The sequence below is a fragment of the Pinus tabuliformis genome, chromosome 4_2 (genome assembly GCF_031772625.1).
Source record: "Pinus tabuliformis cultivar Carrire ecotype Pingquan chromosome 4_2, CPIR1, whole genome shotgun sequence".
Taxonomy (NCBI): Eukaryota; Viridiplantae; Streptophyta; class Pinopsida; order Pinales; family Pinaceae; genus Pinus; species Pinus tabuliformis.
The window spans coordinates 143,120,624-143,144,829 of record NC_142304.1 but is presented as its reverse complement, the minus strand read 5'-3'; the positions used below and the strand labels follow the sequence as shown (position 1 = coordinate 143,144,829).

The following is a 24,206-nucleotide window of genomic DNA, read 5'->3' as shown; positions in this document are numbered from 1 at the left end:
TTATAGAGCTTGAGAGTAGAGATTCCCATCCTTTCCTAGCCTTATTTGGAAGTGGGTGAGCTGGTCAAAGTAAAGGAGAACTCTTGCTGGACCCTAGGAGGGACCTGCATAACACCAAGGCTCAGGTTGTAATGGTTTCTTTTGTTTCCACTTAATACAATTAAGCTCACTTTTCTCAACAGATTGTAATACATGATTTGTTTCATATACTCCTTGGTCTGTAAGATGAATATGTTTTATCTTATAAGTTTTTCAGGTGCTTTGTAATCTTTTGGCTTATTAGTGAATGCAGGTTTCGAAGAGAAGGAGGAGCTCATCCGGATCGGCGAGGCTAGACTACTACAAAGCGTTGGACTAAAGGTATGTTATGAACACCTGATTACTTGTATTCTAAATGCATATTTAGAGAAAGGTAGTGTTTACTTGTCTTGTTTGTCACTAGAAAGACTTAGCTTCTAGGGAGGTCGGTTTTGTCCACAAAACTGACTCTTTCCCCAGTGGAGTCGCCAGCATGCGCTCTAGCAGTTATGCTTAGGGGGCATCAAGCACAGTTTTCTCTCTGTTTCAAGCTTGTGTGAAAATGAAACTACTTTGAAGCATAGTTTTTCTCTGTTTCAAGCTTTTGTAAAAATGAAACCTATCTCGAGTCAATTTCAGTTATTTTCAAGACTCGTTAAACTCATGAAAATCCCGAGATTATTTTGCTATCTTTCATTCTCGTAAAACAAATGAAAATGCCGAGTTCTTTCCGTCTTTTCCTGATCGTAAATTAAATTGAAAGTCGGCCATATGAGTACATTTTTATCATTTTTTCGAACTCATTAAAACTTACGAAAAAATGAAAAACATGAGTACATTTTTATCATTTTTTCAAACTCATTAAAGCTTACGAAAAAGTGAAACATCAGAGTCATCTTTTAAGCCCTTTTCTGACTCCTAAAACATGAAAAGATTGCCGAGCGTTTCTTTTACACTCGTTAAAACGGAATTAAAATACGGTCCCCTTATAGCCCTTTTCTGACCGTAAAAACAGGAAAAGATTGCCGGGTTTTTGTCATTTCAAACTCGATATTGGAAATAAAACGACGTGTCCTTGATCGCTTTTTACTTTTCAGGTCAAAGACACTAACTATGAAAGTACTCCTTGGTCGCAAGATCAAGTGGTTCTCTCAAGTATTATTTTATACTTTTTCGGGTTTGGGAGACACAAATTTATGAAAACGTTCAACCCTGGAGTCTTCTTAAGTTTTTCAGACTCTCTAAAATTGAAAAACGCCGAGTTTCTCCTATACTGGACTCGTTAAAATTTCACAATAAAGGACCTGTTCGATTACAAACAGGAACAGACCACTCCTTCTTAGGGTTCGAATCTAAAACTAAGTTGGACTCATCCGAAGGATGAGCTTATAATCAAGCATATGTTATCCTCCTCAAGCTTGTAAAAATTAAAGAGGTACTTGCCAGAAATGGTGGGGGAAAAGAGAGAAAAATTAGCCTATTTGTTATCCTTTGTCTCAGAAGAAGCCTTATCACCACTCTTGAACACGACACTTTTCATTCACCTGGGTTGGGGAATCCTTTGCCTAATAGTTGATCAAACCACATTGAAAATCTTCAACCGGTTCCGGGTATTAACTTTGGGTCAATTATTGCCAAGCCATTTGTCGTGTCGTTATGTGTTCAAGAGGTCACTGCAAATAAACCATTCATGTGCAAAATACCCGTCATCCATCTCGACCATCCCTGAGTCAGTCCTTACAGCTACATTTCTTCAACTTGATCTATGATTTCGTGTTGTGGGCTTGCCTGCAACGGGTCGCTTTCTATCGACATCACCACATTATCTAGAAAGATGACCTAGAAATTGTCAATACCTTGAAATCTGCATGCATCAATGGCAGGTTTCTCGCCTTTGACGACGATTTACATCATTGACTTTCGATCGAAGGATTCCGTGAAATGTTCGACATCAACTCATTCATTCACATCTCATGGATTGTACTGGGTACTTTGAGAACCATTGACATCACTGGTGGTCTCTCTCACACTTGTTAACAGTTTACATCATCAACTGGTAATCAAGTGGTTTCTACCATGTTCGACATCAACTCATTTATTCGCATGGATAGAATCGTACTATTTCGGGAAGTAGAAATGAAGACCTTGGATCTAGTTTCCACCATCCAGGATGCGAGGAGTTTTGTATTCATTATACAGTAGACTAATCATAAACAGATGGTTGCGTCCATACTGTGTCTACATGACTCTATGATTATGATGTACTGCGAAATCATTCCTATAACAGAGCAGTAGTTAGTTTGTTAGTTAAAGTTTTCAATCTGAGTATGGGAATGCCTACCTCAGCGATGATATGATCTTATATATGTATTTTGTGTTGAATATTTGCAGGTTCCGACTGGGCTCTCCACAAGATAATCCTTGAAATGATAAAGTACTTCACCCTTCCTAGATGATATGAAACCCTAATCTACTACAGGCTTCGCACTTTAGGGGGCAATCTGTTACACTAAAATTTGTCACCATTACTATTTGCAGTTAGTATGGCTCCATCAACTGTCATACTATCCTCCTTGGCAAGTCTTATACCTCTGCTCTTCATGTCAAACTCCAAAAAAGAGAGAAAGTCCTTAAAAAGTCAAATAACTCTGGGTACACAGTTTCTCTTAGCCTTACCTGCGTGTACGCACCCCAAGTTCACAATACCTGCGTACTTGTACGCTCTGTCTGTAAAGGGGTGGGTGCGTACTCCTGTAAAGGTCAAAAGGCGCAAGTTTCACTTCAAAAAAGTTACTTGTGGTCATTTCTAGAGCATTCTAGAAGTTTGTTTGACGTGTATTGAGCGCCTTCAGATGGTTCGTGTATCCCTATGAAAGAGGAACTTATCCCATCAAGAGGGGAGCTATCCCATTCAAAGAGGGGCTTATCCCATTGATGGTGGACCTGATTAACTTCCTCTAAAGCACTATAAATACAGGCATTGGGCCAGAGGGAGGGGAGGTTGAAAGCTGAACATTCCTAAGGGTAGATGCTACTGGAATTAGGACTCCCTTATAGAGCTTGAGAGGAGAGATTCCCATCCTTTCCTAGCCTTATTTGGAAGTGGGTGAGCTGATCAAAGTAAAGGAGAACTCTTGCTGGACCCTAGGAGGGACCTGCACAACACCAAGGCTCAGGTTGTAATGGTTTCTTTTGTTTCCACTTAATACAATTAAGCTCACTTTTCTCAACAGATTGTAATACATGATTTGTTTCATATACTCCTTGGTCTGTATGATGAATATGTTTTATCTTATAAGTTTTTCAGGTGCTATTTAATCTTTTGGCTTGTTAGTGAATGCAGGTTTCGAAGAGAAGGAGGAGCTCATCCGGATCGGCGAGGCTGGACTACTACAAAGCGTTGGACTAAAGGTATGTTATGAACACCTGATTACTTGTATTCTAAATGCATATTTAGAGAAAGGTAGTGTTTACTTGTCTTTTTTGTCACTAGAAAGCCTTAGCTTCTAGGGAGGTCGGTTTTGTCCGCAAAACTGACTCTTTCTGCATGAAACCTATAATAGCACATCTTAATGAAATTTGCGATAATGCGATATGCGATGCTGTGATGCGAATCACAGAAACATTCCATCGCAAATTTTCCCCGGCTCAACATTCAAGAAAAGCTTTTCATAAACCAAGAACTAGATACGCGCTGTAATGATAATTAATGAATGGTATGCCAGTTGTTAATGAAAGACGGTTTTTTGTTTTTCGAAGAGTCAGTTCACGTCAAGTGGCATGTTTTTGTTCATCCGTAGAACTTAAAGCTTTCCTCTCAATTTTTATTATCATTACTCTCTCCTCATGTGTGAACTGCAGGAACGAAAAAACAGAAGTAACACGAAGCAATGTGCAGGAAGCCATGGGGGAGAAAGGTAAAACTCCAATGCTCAGAGACAGAGAAAAGATGCTATCATAAATGGATACCGCATACAACAGAGTCTTAGATTCACAAAGCACTACTGAGCTATCCATTACAGATCTTTCATTCACAACCATGCTTGAATGAGTAGTTGAACAATGCTGATGTCAACAGGCGATTTAACGCTCAAGGTCAGAAGCTCACGAAAGCAGTATGTTTACAAATTTTGAAGCTTATACCCAGTGAAGGAAAAGGCGCTAAAGGTGAAAAACGCATCAGAGAGGCCCGGATCAAAGAACGGAGGCAGTTTCCGATGCGCGATTAGCGCCTAGCGCTAATCGCACATCGCTGAGAAAATTGCTCAAAAAGCAAAGCCTCTAACTGCTCAGTCACTGGTAAGCCCGGAAAACGAAAGAAACTAGTGGTAAAGAACAAACTGGAAACATAAATCCAAAAGAAGAAGCAATTCGAGGATTAACCAAGTGAAACTTGGATTATTACTAGGCATACACAGTAAATCTACGTAGCCAGAGGATGTCTCTCAAGTATATCATCAATTTTTCTGAAAAGATGGTGCCAACTCTTACCATTTCTATTTGCTTAGCTCAACCAAAAGTGGAATACAGTCAAGCCGACTCTACCCAGGAAAATATTGAATGCTCGCAACATTAAGGAGCAAATGCAGAAATAAGTTAGATATTAGATATAATTTTTAGAAATAGTTTTTCTTAGAAAAATGGCGGTCATTTAAACCGTATCCTGAATCTGTGTAATTAAGTTATTTAGTTAGTAGTATTTAAACCCTTCTCATGCATTTAGAGAGGGGTCCAGAAATTTATCAAAAACTTGTCCTCAGAACATGCACTTTTGCACCCTTAGAGGAGGTTTTGGTGAATGAATGGATCAAGATTTGTTGATGTTTGCATTTGATATCTGCTACTGATGTTGCACTTCTGTACTCTTAGTGGATGTTAGAGCAAGGAGAGATAAATCATTATTGCTTGAAGCTTATGAGTAGGACCAGTCATAAATGGTACTTTTATCTCTTGACCATTTCTGCTTATATGTTAAAGTGATATACAGTTTTTAGTTCTTTATGTATTATTGCATGAATGCTTGAGTTATCATTTGGCACTTTTGTATGGTGATAGCTATTTATTTATGCCTAATGTATGAATAGCTCATTATGTGATACGCTGCTCACAACTGTTTCGTCTAACTTTTTATGCGAAGTGGTTCATCTTGATTGATTTCCTTTCTTATAATCGCTGAATGATCTTTATTACCAGTTGTTATTTGAAATCTCTTTAGATCGCATAATAGAAGAATTACATCCCGGGATAGTATAGATTTAGATGTGCTGTTTATTATATTACAATAGCATAGAATTAGATTAAAAGTTTGAATTAGAATATCCTAGATAGGAACTATTAGATCAGCAACATCAAATTCTACACACACACACATAGATTGGGAAACTGGTCCCATTATCCCTAGTCAGACCTGTTATACCAAACGGATAAGGAGCTGCCAACCAAGGTCCGGACCGGGTGGGTATCCCCCTTTTTTTCGACCCTATTTTCGAGGCTTCAACATATTTGGCGCTAGAAGGAGGGCCTGAAATATGAATGGCAAGTAAATCCAAATCTAAATACCATTCTGAGAGTAAATTGTCCTCATCATCTCCCCTGACTTCTCCATTACATTTAAATCCAGAGTCAGAAGTCGCTCGAGTATCAACCGCTGCTACACACCATGATATTTCAAAATAATCTACCGTTGAACTTCCTGAAGTCGAATCCCTGATTCACAAACTTCAACGATTTTCCATTTCTCCTCAGAGGTCTGATAAATCTCAAGGCAGCGTGACTTCACAGTACAACCCTGCTCACCCCTTGACCAGGCTAAAGAGTGAAAAGTTTGGCGTCCAGCCAACCCAATTACCTCTTCCCACCAGGAAAAGAGCGAGGAAATCACCACAAGAGTCTGACAGTGAGACTCTTTCGTCAACATCGTCCATCTCAACTACTTCATCGCGAAGTCAACCATCCACTCCTCCACCCCTCTTCAATCATCTACAATCGTAGTATCCTCATCCTCCCAGCCGCAGGGAGCATCTTCTGCACTTTCCTCTGTTAGCAGTTCAACAATGGCCCAGTCTCCATGGAATAACCCTGGGGCAGTATTAATGCCTGTACCCTTGAGTCAAATACCGGCCCATCCTGAGAAATGGCTGCCTAAATTCAATCTCGAGGCAGGCATGCTAGCAGAAGAGCACATAAACAACTTCATGCTTTCCATTAATCTCAATGGGGTTACTAATGAATATGCTGTTGTTCGGCTTTTTCCTTATACACTGCAAGGAACAACCGGGTCATGGTACTTTTCACTACCCTTCGGATCCATCACAAGTTGGGACATCTTCCAGGACCAATTCCTAACCAAGTTTGGTGATGACAGGTCGACGGCAACATTAATCAATGACCTATCCAACCTTAAAGCTGAAACTAGAGAGCCTATCAAAGATTTCAATCTACGTTTCAACAAAATTTTCAACAAAATTCCTACCACTTCCCAGCCCAGCAAAGAAGTACGATGTGAATGGTATATCACCGCTCTACCATCGAACATAGAAATCTTCATGGACAGGGCCAATAAAATAACCTTAGCTAATAACATGAAAGAAGCAATAGCAGTAGAGAAATGAATAATAGCCCTGGAAAAGAGATCCGCGATAGAGGAATGTAAATCCAAAAAGGTCACCTTCAAGGAAGACTCCAAGAAGAAACAAGCAAAAGATCCATTTGATTTGGAAGGATTGCAGAAAGTTCTAAAGACCATGTCCAATGAAATGGTCGACATAAAAAAGAAAGTGGCAGAAACTTCTTCAAAAAAGCCCTACAGAGCTTTTAAAAGAGGTCCTTCAACGGATGCAAAGCCACCCAATTCCATTTCAAATGCTGAATCCGAGGAAGAGGAAGAGGAAATTTCCACTGAAGGGCAGACTGATGACGAAGAAGTTGCGGAATTACAAGGAATGTGGGATTTCATCCTCCCACAAGAAGAAGATCAAGAAGTATTTCCAGTTAGCACACGATGCAAAAACCATCTTGATCCTCCCCAAACTACCCCTAAGCCGAAGAGCGCAAGCTCTGCAATAAAGGATAAAGTCGCGACAAAGAAAACGATATCTAAAGTGACTCAAACCAGCCCAGTCCAAACAGAGGAAATGACTCCATCTAAAACACTGATAGATGAAATGGAGTAAAATATTATTGAAGACATGAAGAAGACTAGGGCTAACATCACCCTTTATGAACTGAGAAAGTTGAAACATCAACAGAAGATAATGATGAAAGAATTACATGCCGTGCCAGTTGCACCTTTGCATGCCGCTGTACTTTCTCAAGCTTCCCATAACATGGGAAGACCTCCAACTAACGCGATCAATAAGATTGATCCAAATGACATCACCCTAATTGGAGGAAGATCAAGATCTCACACTCGCCCATTTCTCCTTACTTATGAAATCCTCAATAAAAATGTGCACAATTGTTTGATAGATTGTGGTGCTTCATCGAATATTTTACCCAAATCTATATGTGCCAAGTTAAATGTTCAACCACAAAAATCTGCAGTGCGCATAGTTCAGCTAGATCGATCTCAAGTCGAAGTGATAGGTGAACTAAATCAAGTAACCATAAGATTTTCATCCAACCCGAAGGTATGTCAGGTTATCGACATTCTAGTTGCCGATATCCCCGAATTCTATGGCTTAATTCTTAGCAGGGATTGGTCAGAAAAAATCCATGGATACTTCGCAACCGACTGGTCGCACATGTGGCTGCCCTACAACGGTAAACCGAATCAAATAAAAGTTGAACAAGAGCTACACTAGAAGTACATAGTAACGGAGTTAGAGGGAGAAAATGAACCAATAGCATATAACAGCAGCATTATTGACAATTACTTGGTAGATTCTTTCCTCGGCAATTTCAATGCTCATTCGTCACCCTATTTAGAACACTCTGTTTTGTCCAAAGTCGAAATTTTTTCTCAAACTGATAGTTCGAAATGTATCAATTTTTTAGATAAACCTATAAATAAATCTTTGTTTTGGAAATTATTTTTTGATGGTTCTAGATCTAACGAAGGAGCAGGAGCAGGATGCGTTCTGATTAGTCCAGAAGGAGATAAAATCATGCTCACATGCAGACTCGAATTCGATTGCACAAACAATACAGCGGAATACGAGGCTTTGTTTCAAGGCCTGTACAAAGCAATCGGGTTAGACGTCAAGTATCTTCAAATTTTTGGAGACTCTGAGATTGGGGTTAAACAGGTACGTAACACTATACATTGCTTATCAGGTCATTTAAAACACTATCAATCCTTAGTACAAGATCTGACTGAGCATTTCATAGCGTTTAATATTTCTTCAATTCCCAGGCTCCAAAACGCAAGTGCAGACCTTTTGGCTAACGTAGCTTCTAAGCTTATTCCCTCCGAAGTTTTTAGTCTAGATAGATTCTCAATAGAATTAATCTTTAGACCGTCCATTCCTGACAATATAAAAAATTGGGGAGTATTCAATGTCGATCCTGATATCGTAAATTTCCTCACGTCTGAAGGATCCTACTCCAATCAAATAATTGACGAAGACCAACACGATCAACAATTGCAACAAAATAGCACTAATAAAGCTATACCTAAGTCGGTGGTCAAGTTAGAAGACTTGTACGATTTGAAAGATCGATTTAAGAGGTCTACCAATTCAAAACTCCAAAGTTCAACCTTGAACTACGAATTAGTAAACCTAGGGACCGATGCTAAACCACAAAACATTAATCTAGGCCTCGGCCTAGCCCCTGAAGAGAAACTAGTGTATATTCGTCTTTTGAGACAATATAAAAATGTTTTTTCCTAGAATTATGATGAACTAAAAACATACGACACTTCCATCATCTAGCATACTATTCCCATGATCGATAATGAAAAACCTGTCCAAAAAAAGCTAAGAAAAATCCACCCCAATTTAGAAAATTAGATAAAAACTTAACTCAATAAGTTATTGAAAGCCAGGATAATATTTCCCGTCAGACATTCCAAATGGGTCTCCAATATGGTACCTGTTAGAAAGAAAAACGGAGATATTAGGATTTGCATTGACTTTCAAAACCTTAACAAAGCCTGTCAAAAAGATAATTTTCCTCTACCACCTATGGAACAGATACTGTAGGCAGTGGCGGGCTCAGAATTAATGTCTTTCTTGGATGGATTTTTAGGATACAATCAAGTGTTGGTACATCCTGATGATCAGTTGAAAACCACATTCAGAACTAAATGGGGCACATATGCATATCGGAAGATGCCATTTGGTTTGATTAATGTTGGTGCCACATTTCAGAGAGCCATGGACATCACATTCAAAGGTTTAGTCAATAAATCTGTAGTAATTTATTTGGATGATATAACAGTGTACTCGAAGAAGCGAAGCGATCATCTCAAAGACCTGAAACAAATCTTTCAATGGTGTTTAAGGTATGGAATTTCACTTAACCCAAAGAAATCTTTTTTCGCACTAAGTGAGGGGAAACTTCTAGGATTCATAATGTCAAAATCCAATATTCACATTGATCCCGACAGAATCAAAGAAATTTCTGAAATATCCCTACCTCATAACAAAAAAGCCATGCAATCCTTCCTCGGTCCAATCAATTTTGTAAAGAGATTCATTCTAGATTTTTCACGAATTGTGTCTCCTTTGCAAAACATGATTAAAAAGAATTCAAATTTTAAATGGGGTCAAGATGAACATGAAGCATTCAACCTGATCAAACAAGCTATTATTAATGCTCCATCTTTAGCAACCCCGAATTTTTCAGAGCCTTTTATTTTATACACATTTGCCTCTGATAAGTCATATGCTACGATTCTAACTCAAGCAAATCAAGAAAAAGCGGAAGCTCTAATTGCGTTTTTTAGCTCAAATTTACAGGGTGCTGAACTAAATTATTCAGACGTGGAGAAACATGCTTATGCTGTTTTCAAAACGGTCAAATACTTCAGATCTTTTCTACTTAAAACCCATACTAAGATCATAGTACCGTTTCCAGCAGTAAGGAATCTTCTAGTACAGAAGGATGTGGGTGAGAAAAGGGCCAATTGGGTTACTGCCTTACAGGAATATGACATTGAGATCAAACCAACAAACATTGTAAGAGGTCAAGGCTTCTGCAAAATGCTGGCTGGAGCATCGCAAATTTCTGAAATTCCATCTGAAGAGGTACAAATGTGTGAGGTAAGCCTAAACGATGCAGAATCATTATATGTTGATATCATTTATTATCTTAAGAACGGGTATGGTCCTTCACACCTTGATCATACTAAGAATAGAGCTCTGAGGTTGAAAGCTAAAAAAATTAGCTCATAAATGATATTCTTTTTAGAAAAAATTATGATTTTGTTCTTCTTAGGTGTCTTGAGAAAGCTGAAGCTGAAAATTTTTTGCAGGAACTCCACGATGGGCAGGCAGGCGGACACTATGCTGGAGATGCTACTGCACATAAAATCTTACGTGCAGGATATTACTGGCCCACGCTGTTTAAAGACTCGCACAGTTACGTGAGAAGATGTCAAGTCTACCAAACTACTGCTGGAAGACAAAAAAAGCCGTCCCTACCATACAGCCGGTAAACATCGAGCAACCTTTCAGTCAGTGGGGCTTTGACAATAATAGGTGAGATCGTTCCTCACTCTTCTAAGCAGCATAGATACATCCTCACAGCAACAGATTATTTTACTAAATGGGTAGAAGCAGTTCCACTCAAGATGGCGAATTCTGAAAATATCATTGAGTTCATAGATCAATTTATAATCACCAGGTTTGGATTGCCATCCGCTTTAATGTTTGATAATGCATCATAATTTTCTGGAAATGCAATGACTGAATTTGCACTTAAAAGAGGATTCAAACTTAAATATTCGGCCGATTACTACCCACAAGGTAATAGGTTAGTTGAGTCAACAAATAAACACCTAGTCAGGATTATTAAAAGAACAGTTGACCAAAAACATAAAAATTGGCACAAGGCTTTGATATATGCTTTATGGGCAGATCGGATAACGCAAAAAGCTTCCATCGGCACTTCTCCCTTTAATTTAGTTTATGGGAAAGAAGTGGTTCTTCCGACTCACTTAGAAATTCCCTCTTTGTCTTTAGTACAATACATTGATGAAGTACCCACTTCCTCCTTACATCTAAGACAAATGGAAATAATTAAATTAGAAGAACAACGAGAACAAGCTAGGAAAACGCATGCTCATTATCAAGCACTAGTAAAATCCTCTTTTGATTCAAACATAATGACCAGAAAAGATTTTCAGATGGGAGATTTAGTTTTAAAGTGGGACAAGGCTCATGAAGAAAAGGGCAAACATACAAAATTTCAAGGGATGTGTCTTGGTCCTTTTCAGATTGTAGAAGTCGTAGGTCCATCAACGTTTGTGTTACAGGATTTAGCAGGTAAGAAGGATCCTTTCCCTATTAATAGACAAATTCTCAAGAAATATTTTGCATAGAAGATTATTCTTCTATTTTTGTAGAATAGTTGTTTTTTTTTTCATAATAAAACCAGTTGTGAGTGGTTACATTAGGCATTTACGAAAAAGACACCAATTCTCTTTCATATTTTGAACTTTTCGCTTGTATAAATAGCAAATCTTTTGGAAAACTGATCTTTATTATTGATAGATACAGTTAAAAAACTTTAGCTTAGATATGATACTAGTTCCAACTTCAAAATTTTGATGAAAGCAACCTTTAGTGAAGAAATTGTTTTATCTCAGTACAATGAAAGGTATCAATAACAAAATAAAGATTCTCTGTAGAACAACTGTTTCCAAAAACTCTATTATTGTCATCCAGAGCTATCTTAAGGAAACAATGACTTCCTCCCTGCTAAGGAAAATCGCAACTTTCAGAGGAATAACCCAAGGATACACTTTATCTTGAAGAATAAGAGGTCTCATCACGAGTTGGCTTATCATTATCACAGATATTATAATTTGCTGACTTTGCCAATACTGTACACCATAACAGGGCAATGACTCAAGATTGTTGCAATCAAAAGACAAGGGGTCTCATCACGAGCCAACTTGTTCAGCAAAGTTATAGATCAAGTGAATGACTGTGTCATAATTTGGCTACCAAACCAAGACATTGTTCTTTAAGAATAAAAAGAAAATCAAAGCAATAAGTGTTGATATGGATTTTCCTTTGAAAGTTGTAGGTCACCTTAAGTAGGATACAGGATCATTTCTGGGTAACAGGTAACCCTGTCGAGGCTATAAACGCCTGCTGGTAGTAGAGGCTCTACCTACGACAAATGAGCATATTTAAAACTGGTTTACAGAGGAGACTTTGTTTTATCTTTACAAGACCAAGTAATGGTTGATGTAAATACAAGGACTAGCCTTAGGAAGCAAATAGTCAAAGTAGAAAATGGTTGAAACAAAATATCATTGACGGTTTAGAGCGTAATGTACTCTATCTTTCCATAATAAAGTTTAATTTTCTGAAAAATTTTCTGTTTTGGAAGTCTGAAAAAATTCGATAGAAAAGTAGAGATAACTGGTTCTTCCAAGTGAATCGCCAATTGTTGTGGCCACCAACAACCCCCCTCCTTATATAGTACTAGCAATAACACTAGGTAAGTGGGGACCCTTAGTAAAAAATTCAAAAAATTCAATTAAGGCTCATGCATTTTACCCCTTAAGAAAACATCGCATCGCGCGAAGAATGATAGGACATCTCCTTATGAGTAAAAATGATAAACTGTGAAAGTGCAACGCGAATTCCATCGCATCACATGCATTAAAAAAAACGCTCACATTGGAAAACCTTAAAAGATCGCCAATATCTGATATGCGATATCGCATATCACAATGTCGCATGAAAATCACATAACCATTTAAAGATTGTAGCGATCTGCGATTTTGCGATAACGTGATTCTGCGATTTGCGATTTTGCGGTAGCACGATACTGCGATCTGCAATTTTGCGATAGCGCAATACTGCGATCTATGATTTTGCGATAGCATAATCGAGCAACCCTGCGATAGCACATCTTAATGAAATTTGCGATAATGCGATATGCGATGCTGTGATACGAATCGCAGAAACATTCCATCGCAGATTTTCCCCAGCTCGACATTCAAGAAAAGCTTTTCATAAACCAAGAACTGGATACGCTCTTTAATGATAATTAATGAATGGTATGCCAGTTGTTAATGAAAGACGGTTTTGTGTTTTTCGAAGAGTCAGTTCACGTCAGGTGGCATGTTTTTGTACATCCGTAGAGCTTAAAGCTTTCCTCTCAATTTTTATTATCATTACTCTCTCCTCATGTGTGAACTGCAGGAACGAAAAGCAGAAGTAATACGAAGCAATGTGCAGGAAGCCATGGGGGAGAAAGGTAAAACTCCAATGCTCAGAGACAGAGAAAAGATGCTATCATAAATGGATACCGCATACAACAGAGCCGCAGATTCATAGAGCACTACTAAGCTATCCATTACAGATCTTTCATTCACAGCCATGGTTGAATGAGTAGTTGAACAATGCTGATGTCAACAGGCGGTTTAACGCTCAAGGTTAGAAGCTCAAGAAAGCAGTATGTTTACAAATTTTGAAGCTTATACCTGATGAAGAAAAAGGCGCTAAAGGCGAAAAACGCATTAGAGAGGCTCGGATCAAGGAACGGAGGCAGTTTCCGATGCGCCATCACTCAGAAAATTGCTCAAAAAGCAAAGCCTCTAACTGCTCAGTCACTGGTAAGCCCAGAAAATGCAAGAAACCAGTGGTAAAGAACATACTGGAAACATAAAGCTGAAAGAAGAAGCAATTCGAGGATTAACCAAGTGAAACTTGGATTATTACTGGGCATACACAGTAAATCCACGTAGCCAGAGGATGACTCTCGAGTATATCATCGATTTTGCTGAAAAGATGGTGCCAGCTCTTACCATTTCTGTTTTCTTAGCTCAACCAAAAGTGGAATACAGTCAAGACGACTCTACCCAAGAAAATAGTGAATGCTCGCAACATTAAGGAGAAAATGCAGAAATAAGTTAGATATTAGATTTAATTTTTAGAAATAGTTTTTCTTAGAAAAAGGGCGGTCATTTAAAATGTATCCTGAATTTGTATAATTAAGTTATTTAGTTAGTAGTATTTAAACCCTTCTCATGCATTTAGAGAGGGGTCCAAAAATTTATCAAAAACGTGTCCTCAGAACATGCACTTTTGCACCCTCGGAGGAGGTTTTGGTGAATGAATGGATCAAGATTTGTTGATGTTTGCATTTGATATCTGCTATTGATGTTGCACTTCTATACTCTTAGTGGATGTTAGAGCAAGGAGAGATAAATCATTGTTGCTTGAAGCTTATGAGTAGGACTAGTCATAAATGGTACTTTTATCTCTTGACCATTTCTACTTATATGTTAAAGTGATATACAGTTTTTAGTTCTTTATGTATTATTGCATGAATGCTTGAGTTATCATTTGGCACTTTTGTACGGTGATAGCTATTTGTTGATGCCTAATGTATGAATAGCTCATTATGCGATATGCTGCTCACAACTGTTTCGTCTAAATTTTTATGCGAAGTGGTTCATCTTGATTGATTTCCTTTCTTATAATCGCTGAATGATCTTTATTACCAGTTGTTATTTGAAATCTCTTTAGATCACATAATAGAAGAATTACATCCCGGGTTAGTATAGATTTAGATGTGCTGTTTATTAGATTACAATAGCATAGACTTAGATTAAAAGTTTGAATTAGAATATCCTAGATAGGAACTATTAGATCAACAACATCAAATTCTACACACACACACATAGATTGGGAAACTGGTCCCATTATCCCCAGTCGGACCTGCTATACCAAACGGATAAGGAGCTGCCAACCAAGGTCCGGACTGGGCGGGTATCCCCCTTATTGTTGACACGATTTTCAGGGCTTCAACAACCTAGAAGTTCAATCTCTTCTAGGGTGTGATGGATAGGATGGATTAATATCTCGCAAAAAGGAGGTGGATTGGCTTGAGGAACACTCTCCTCCTTTTCCTCTTCAAGCTTCTCAAGTGGAGACGGAGGTTGATTATCTAGAAGCACTCTTCTAGACTTGAGGTTGATTTCGTGAATTTCCACAGCATAGGCAGGTTAAGATGTTTCCCAACTGTAGACATGTTGTTACTGTCTATTATTCGGGTTTGGGTTTAGTTGAGTAGGAATATGAGGTTTCTTAGGTGAAGAAGGGTGAAGGAGTTGTGATTAATATGGAGGTGGAGGCAGTAAGGATGGAGATTGGTTGTATGGGGGCCTCCACCCTTGGGATTGTGTAGTCCACTAAGGTTGTGGAGGAGCATATGGCTGAAATTATTAATTGGTAGGTTGGAAATTGTATTGAGGTACAAAATACGATGGAGAAGGTGTGGATCATGAAGGATGAGTAGAAGGTCACCAAGGGGGAATGGATGCATTCTGGTTATGTTAGATGATCCAAAAATAAAATATTATCATAGGTTATAAAGTTGGAATAAAATAATTATTAATTTAAGATATTAAATTAATAATTATTATTCTAGAATATTTAATTATTTAATGGATACATTTAGAATTAGTATATTGTTGTAACAAGATATGACTCTCCAAATGTGTCGTATCTTAGGCTCTATTTTAGGAGATTTGTTAGCTAGTTGTTTGAATAGCATTTATTGTAAGTGGACACTTGTTATTTAATAAGTGATCCATAATTAGAGGTAGTTAGGACATTGAGCTTATAAATAGCTCATTACAAGAGTGTTTTGTTGTTCGGGTGTAAACTCTTGCAAATTCAATATGTAATTGTTTTTTTTTCTGATTAATAAAATTACGTGTTTGAGGACATTTCTGCCATTATTGTGGTATCAGAGCTCCAGTAATGCTGCAGTGAATTGGAGGAGGAGATTCCAGCTCTACAAGTTTTTGGAAAACTCCATTGAATTGATCAACAAATGATTGGTATGGAATTTGTCTAGTTTTATTTTGTTTAAAAGGAACAGAAATTTTATTAATGATTGAATTGGCCAAAGATAAGAAAAGGACATTCGATTTGTGATTATGTCAAAAGTGAGGAAGTGATCAAATTTATTGTAATAAGACCTATTGGTTTCATTCTTGGACATCCCCTTCAGAAGAAATAAAAGTTTTGTACTGCGATTTCTGGCCTGGCGATTATGGTAGGGTCCACCTGTAGTTCCACCAGCAGCCCAGGCTCGCTTTTCAGAATTTGTAAGCTTCGCTCTAAGTTTCTCAACTTCTCTGGCCATAGAAATCAAGTTCTTCTCCATAGCCTACCTCTGTTCGAACTGCTCAGTATTTGCCTTCTTTTCATATTCAATCATCATCCTAGATTGTATCAATTCCTGACGTAAACTGTCAAGCTCTGCCCTCAATGCAGGAACCTGCTGGAGATCAGCTTGTGCTCTAGTCAATTCTTGATTGAGAGTTTGCACTTGCGCTGACAATTCTTGATGAGAGCCATTTAGTTTTTGAGTATCAACACGCAATTGCATAACCTCGGCCCTCAAGGGCTCCACTGCCCGTAGTTATGCTTCTAAACTCATACATTTGTCAACCAGATCCCTTGCTTGCCGTTCTTTATCAACTTTTACATTGCCTATAATCTGATACGAGCCAATTGTCATCGAACTGGGATATGGACACAAACTGAGCTCAGTTTCGCTTGCCTGTGTATTGAGTGCGATCTTTGTGAGCTTTCACGCAGGGCAGTCCACATGATCGCAAGCCACAACCCGGGCACTTGTATTTCCAAAGGTTTTTTTCACATTCCTCGCAATTTGGTCGGTTTGCTGCTGTTCGACAGTCTTCCATTCCATTTTCTTGAGGATCTTCCATTTCGTTTCCTTCTGTTCGCCACTGGACTAATATTGCTGCTATGAATTTTCAGGCTAGTCGTGATAAGTATGCTTAACGAATGTTCATATATGAACGTTTTAGGGCAGTGTATATGAATGAGCCAATCAGCAAAGCCAGCCGAAGCTAGTGAAGCCAGCCTGCCAGCCGAAGCCAACGTGAAAACCAACATGAGTTAGTTAGCAACCCACGTGGAAGTTGCCAGCCTAAAAGTCGATTGGAGGAAAGTGCATGAATGTGTTTAAGATTTTAATTCAGGTTTAATATTTTCACAAAGTTCTCTTAAATTAATGAGCTTAAAAGAAATTAAAAAGGAATTAATGTTAATGGAGTGATAAGGATTTTTCCCTTGTTTGTAATTTGTAAATTGGAGAGATAAGGAATTTTCTTTTATTTGAAAAATAATGTTTTTGGAGAAATAAGGTGAGTTTGGTATTTTCTCCAAGAAGTGTTTCTTTATTTTAATTTGGGATGTGTTTCTTTATTTTAATTTGGGATCATCTCATTGTAACTCAAAGTAATTTTACTTTGGAGGGGTAACCTTTTTTTACCAAGTTTTGCAAGAGCATCGTTGTAAAAGTCAAATTTCTAAAGTTACCTTGTAAACATTTGAGAAATTGACTAGAGCCAAGTGCAAAGCTCAATCATTTTTCTCCTGTTTCAATGACTATACAAGGGTCAAGGTCAAGCCCCAATAGATCTTTCTTTTGCATAGTGTGTTGTGTGTTATGTTGCCCATCTTGACATTTTTTCTCTGAGCTTGATTCTTGGTGCGAAGCTTCAACACTACAATGTCAAAGTTGATTAATTTGTTTTATGATTCCAACAAAGTTGAAGGTACAAAATCTTATAAAACATGGCAACACCTCATCGAAAGCACTCTCATTTATAATGAAGCCAAAGCAAAGGAAACACATTTAATAGAGGCAACAGCTCAGGCAGGAGTAATTTTCAAGGTAGAGGAAACAGTCAAGGAAGAGGCTATTTTCAAGGACAAGGAAATAATAATCAAGGTAGACGACAACCTCAAAAAAGAATTCAAAGCAGAGGCAGAGGACAATATTCAGGAAGAGGAAGACACCTAAGTCAAATTGTGTATCGCAGATGTAACAAAGTTGGACATTATGATGAAGATTATCGAACTTCTCTTAATAAAATTCCCAATTTTCATCAGCACTCAGCACAATTTGCAAATGATCAAGATGATGATAACTCAGAATATGTTTTTACTTCCTCGCTGACATTACAACTTTCATACCATCTTAGAAGTGATTATGAAGATGCCTGGATCTTGGATTCAGGGGAAACTCAGTACATGACTTGTCGACGTGATTTTTTTTGGAATTTTCAAGATTTCCAACTTAATTCCATTTTTCTTGCAGACGATACAAAACATACTCCTTATGGAAAAGGAGCAGTTAATGTTTTTCTCCCTGACATTGGAGAAAAAATGATTTCAAATGTATGGTATGTACCAACCTTTAAGAAAAATTTGTTGTCTTTAGTCACGATTCGACAAGTAGGACATCAAGTCATTATGGAAGATGGCCTAGTTAATATTAATTCAGTCAAACAGAGCTTGAAAATTGTGATGACAGGTTATCAAGATGGAAAACTGTTAAGGATGAAAGGGACAGTTATTCCAAGGCATTCTGATTTTGTAGGGGCAGTGACTACAGGAATTTCACCTATAATATTATGGCATGTACGATATGGACATTTAAATTTTGGTAGTCTTTCTCAATTCGCAAAAACAAGGGATGGTTAAAGGACTTCCCACTTTCAAAAAGGAAAATGCAAAATCTGAAGCTTGCATTTATGGAAAAAAAGTGTCGAGAAAGCTTTCCAACAAGTTCATGGCGTGCAAACAAGCTATGATTGAAGAATATCAATCAGTAATTGTTAACAACACTTGAAACTTGCTGATTGTCCTCAAAATGTTAAACCCATAGGATGTGAATGGGTTTACAAAATTAAGTACAACCAAAAGGGCGAACTTGAAAAGTATAAAGCAAGACTTGTCGCTAAAGGTTTTGCACATCAGGAAGGCATTGATTATGAGGAAACTTTTGCTCCTATAGGTAAATGGAACACCATCCGATTAACTCTTGCATTGGCCACTCAGAAAGGATGGAAATTTCATCAAATGGATGTGAAAAGTGCTTTTCTCAACGAGGATTTACAGGAAGAAGTGTATATGACACAACCACCAGGTTTTATAATTGAATGGCAAGAACATAAAGTCTACAAATTGATCAAGGCTTTATATGGGTTAAAACAAGATCCCCGAGCTTGGTATGCAAAGATGGATGAATACCGTAAGAAAGTTGGTTTTCAACGAAGTGAATCTGATGATACTTTGTATGTGCAACAACAGGGAAAATATTCGGTAATTCTTGTTATATATGTAGATGATTTGATAATTACTGGCAACCATGATTATCATATTGCACAAGTGAAAAAGGAGTTACATGCAAGTTTTAAAATGACAGATTTTGGATTACTTCACTACTATCTTGGACTTGAAGTCTTCCAACGTCCACATCATATTTTCATTTCTCAGAGTAAGTATGCAGCAGAGGTTCTTCAACGATTTGGAATGCATGATTGCAAGCCCATTCTTACCCCCATGGAGCAAAACTTGAAACTTTCAAAATTTGAAGGGGGGGGGGGGAGGTGGACAACACTACTTATAGACAGTTGATTGGAAACTTGATTTATTAAACAAACACTCATCCTGATCTATCTTATGTAGTTAGTATTCTTTCCCGTTTCATGCAAGAACCACATGATAGTCACTAGAATGCAGCAAAAAGAATTCTTTGATATATCCAAGGAACAAAAGATTTTGGTCTCCTTTACACAAAGACTAAAAACTTTGTACTTGGCAGATATTCAGATGCTGAATTTGCTGGAAGTATTGATGATCGAGCATCAACATCGGGTTATTTAATGAACATGGGGTTAGCAGCGGCATCTTGGAGTTGTAAGAAACAAGTTACAGTTGCCACTTCTTCAGCAGAAGCAGAATATATTTCACCATGGGAAGCAGCATGTGAAATTGTTTGGTTGCGCAGGATTTTGTAGGACTTGGGCATTTCTCAGGTAGAAGCTACATCATTATTCATTGACAACCAGTCAGCCACAAACTTCCCAAGAACCTAGTGTTTCATTCAAAGACAAAGCATGTGGACGCCAAGTATCATCATATCAGATCTCTCATTGGCAAAGATGTTCTCAAGCTCGTTTATTGTCCTTCAGAAGATCAGATCTCCAACATTTTCACGAAACCTCATGGAAGGATAAAATTTACTAAGTTCAGGGATGAACTTGGTATCTGTTGTAATGTATGTTTAGATCATAGGGGGGAATGTTAGATGATCCAAAAACAAAATATTATCATAGGTTATAAAGTTGGAATAAAATAATTATTAATTTAAGATATTAAATTAATAATTATTGTTCTAGAATATTTAATTATTTAATGGAGACATTTAGAATTAGTATATTGTTGTAACAAGATATGACTCTCCAAATGTGTCGTATCTTAGGCTCTATTTTAGGAGATTTGTTAGCTAGTTGTTTGAATAGCATTTATTGTAAGTGGACACTTGTTATTTAATAAGTGATCCATAATTAGAGGTAGTTAGGACAGGTTAGGGTTGTAATATGAATAGGATGCCCCTTGCATGCTTGCTAGTATGGTCGAGGTCCTTGAGGACTTCTTTGGTTCATATAGCAGATTTGTTCAATCGCCCCTTCGGTTCTTTGATACACAACTTTCAATCCAGGTAGACAAGGTCACTTGTTTATGGAGTGGTTCTCCTCAAATACCGAGCAGATATCTATAAGATTCAATGGACATTCATTTCTAGGGTGCCTTCTGGTGCATCTAGGGAAAAAGACAGCTAAGGCTCTTTTTTCCTCCTCTTGCTTCCTCTTAATCTGCATGGTGTCCATTTGCAGAGCAAGGGTATGCATCATTTTACTCTTAAAGTCTTCCAACATGTTCCCAATTTCAATTTTTATGGATGCGTTGGAGGAGGATGAACTCGCTAAAGCTTGACTATCCCTACCCTTCTTTCTGGCTACCCTAGAATGATTTTGGAAAATTGTCTTGGTATCATCATAGGGCAACTGATAGATTTCCTCTCCGATAGAATGTTTAGGGTTTCTATGAGATCTTCACTGATCCCTCAAGGAAGGACTAGCTTAAGTGATTCAAAATCGAGGGTGCATCTGGCCATTTTGTAGCTGAGTTGGAACCTTTCCTCATAATCTTCCAAAGACTCATCATGTCCCAAGGTCATTCTAAAAATTTCCTCTTTGGTATCATTGGACCTACAATAATCCACGTACTTATTTTTGAAGGCTTGTTACATTTGAGCCTAGATGGTGATGTTGCCCTAGGTAAACCCATGAACTAGCGCAAAGCTACATATTTGAGGGTGGATGGGAACAGTTTCGACTTTTGGTCATGAGAGGTATAATCATAAGTTATGCATATGACAGAAAACTCAAAGAAAAAGGCATACGAGTTCTCTGAGGTTAATCCATGGAAGTGAGGAAAGGCAGAGGGGCTTATGTTTTTCATCCTAGCATATCCATTAGTTTCTTTGATGGGAAAAGCACCCTCATCTTTGTTTTCAACTCCTTCTATGTTTTCAATCCCATTTCTATTTTCAGCCATGGTGTAGGCTGGTGGAATTGTCTCTTCTTCTTCTCCCCAAATAGGCTCTTCAAATATCTTTGGTTGTTCGCCTAATGTGTCCTCTAGCTCACAAACACTGAAGAAGAGGGAAGATTGGTTGTTAGATGCAGTGGGGGTATTTGGTAAAAAAAATTCCTAATGTCCCTACTCCTATGGGGCATGAAAGGAATTTATTTTTTCTTTAGAATTACTTGCAGAATGGAAAGAAAGAAGGATTTGCAACTATTTTTTGAATGTAACTACTTGCATAATGGAAAGAAATAAAAGATTTTCAACTATTATTTGAATGAAACTACTTGCAAAATGGAAAGAAATAAAATATTGCAACTATATGTTGGATGCAAAACAAAAAGGAAAGCATAAATTACATCTACTTAGACACCTCCCCGACAATGGCACCAAAAATTGACAAGCTATTTGCAACTATTTTTTTAATGAAACTACTTGGAAAATGGAAAGAAAGAAAATATTGCAACTATCTGTTGGATGCAAAACAAAAAGGAAAGAATAAATTACATCTACTTAGACACCTCCCCAACAATGGCGCCAAAAATTGATGAGCTCCCATGAAAGGAATTTGGGCTTCTTTGTTTTTCTTTTTCTTTTTTTCTTTTTTTCATTTTTTCAGAATTACTTGCAGAATGGAAGGAAAGAAGGATTTGCAACTATTTTTTGAATGGAACTACTTGCATAATGGAAAGAAATAAAAGATTTGCAACTATTTTTTGAATCAAACTACTTGCAAAATGGAAAGAAAGAAAATATTGCAACTATCTATTGGATGCAAAACAAAAAGGAAAGCATAAATTACATCTACTTAGACACCTCCCCAGCAATGGCACCAAAAATTGATGAGCTCCAGTGTTACAGCAAGGATGCTACAAATCCTAGGGCTACCAACTTTACTTCGTCAACCCGAGGTTCATACAAACTTGGAGGTGAGAGTGTTGTATACACAGTAGATGCAATGGTCTACTCTTGTCACTTTTCAACTAGGGCGATAGACCACTAGGGTTTTTCAAACCAATCTTCTATTGACTAGAAGGATTCTGACTACCAAATAGAAAAGGAAAAACTATTCTTAATGCGGAAAGGAAATGATGCCTACTCTAGGAAATGAAAGTGTTGAATTGGAAAATGCTAGAAAGTGACATGAAATCATCTAGCTAAGTATATACACATATTGCTTGCAAAGGATACCTAACTTAACCTTACATCTAACATCTAGTTATTTGGACTAAATAAGCATGGAAATTATCCTAAAACTAATGTGGCTGTTGCATTCATGTACTAACTATAAATTGAAGAAATCATTTTTTATTTTCAATTTTATGAATGTAAATGCTAATTTAACCAATTGATCCTTGGCAGGGTAGACAAGTATGGGGAAACATGCCTATAATGGTTTTGAAGGTATGGAAGCCAAGTGGAGGCCTAACCTAATCTCAGAAGACCAATTCAGGCTTAAAACAGGTTGCTACAAGGTTTCATGTAGTACTATAGGATGTCCCAGTTCTACTACAGGATGCCCTGTTTTACTATAGGAAACAAGCCAAAATCTTATAGGGAGGTAGGAAATGTATAATGAAGTTTGGGAAAGGTTTCTGATGGGGGAATAAAGCATAGAGGAGGTGCACACTACCCAAGGCTCAGCCCAAGTATTCAAGATGGTTGGACTTGCTCAAGGAAAATGTCCACTTTGCTACAAAACATAAATTCAGATTAGAGTTTGGTGGACTTTGATAGCATATGTGGAGAAGACTTGGATGAGGCTGGTGAGATGAGGTCCCCTTGCAGATCAGAAAGTCCTTCAACAACATACATTATTTTCTTCCTTTATGCACAACTTCATTTATATATGGAAAAGATGAGTTGAATTTATGAAAAACAGAGTTATTAATAGCTAATGGCTAAGTCTATGAATGGAAGTGCTTCCAAACCATAGCAAACTCAAGAAACCAAAATTAAAGTTGCAGGTACTTCTAAGGAATTGAGAAACAATCATCTATGCAACAAGAAATCCTACATTATGCAGTGATCAAATATAAATTTGTTTTTGGGCAGTGAGAATGGAACCCTCAAACCATGATCCCATAAGGGAGATGAGGTAGAGGCCACTACCACAAGAGTTTTTGAAGTATTTACTTTCACCATTGTACCACTGATCTAGTTGTCCACAAATGGAAGCAAACTAAGTAATCATCCAAATAATTGTAGATTAAACAAAACAAAATTCACTTCAGCATCTAACTATGAATGTAATCTAAGAATACATATACAAAAACAAGAACCTTTGCTTCTAGTGTTGGGCCCTAACCCAAGAGCTTCAACCCTCTGAGTCAACTCAATTCTAAATCAAGGGAATGCTTCTCGTTCTCATCAAAATGTCAAAAATACATAAGAGTAATCAGTCACAATGTCTTATCTCAAAAATGCCTCTTAGCTAAAACAAAAAAAGTCCAATCCTAATGAGGCCCTAGGCCTTCTTATTTATACAACTGAAGCTACCAACAACTTCCTTAAAATTAGGGAGGCTTGGCTTGAATATTCGAGTGTTTGAGGAGTTAAGGAGGGAGATTCAATCTCCTA

General features: G+C 37.6%; 1 pseudogene; it reads right to left on the bottom strand.

Annotated features, from left to right (window-relative positions):
* LOC149168618 (protein FLX-like 3) overlaps positions 1-16,677 on the bottom strand; it is a 33,755-nt pseudogene extending 17,078 nt beyond the window's left edge.
* Positions 16,678-24,206: the final 7,529 nt, after the last annotated feature.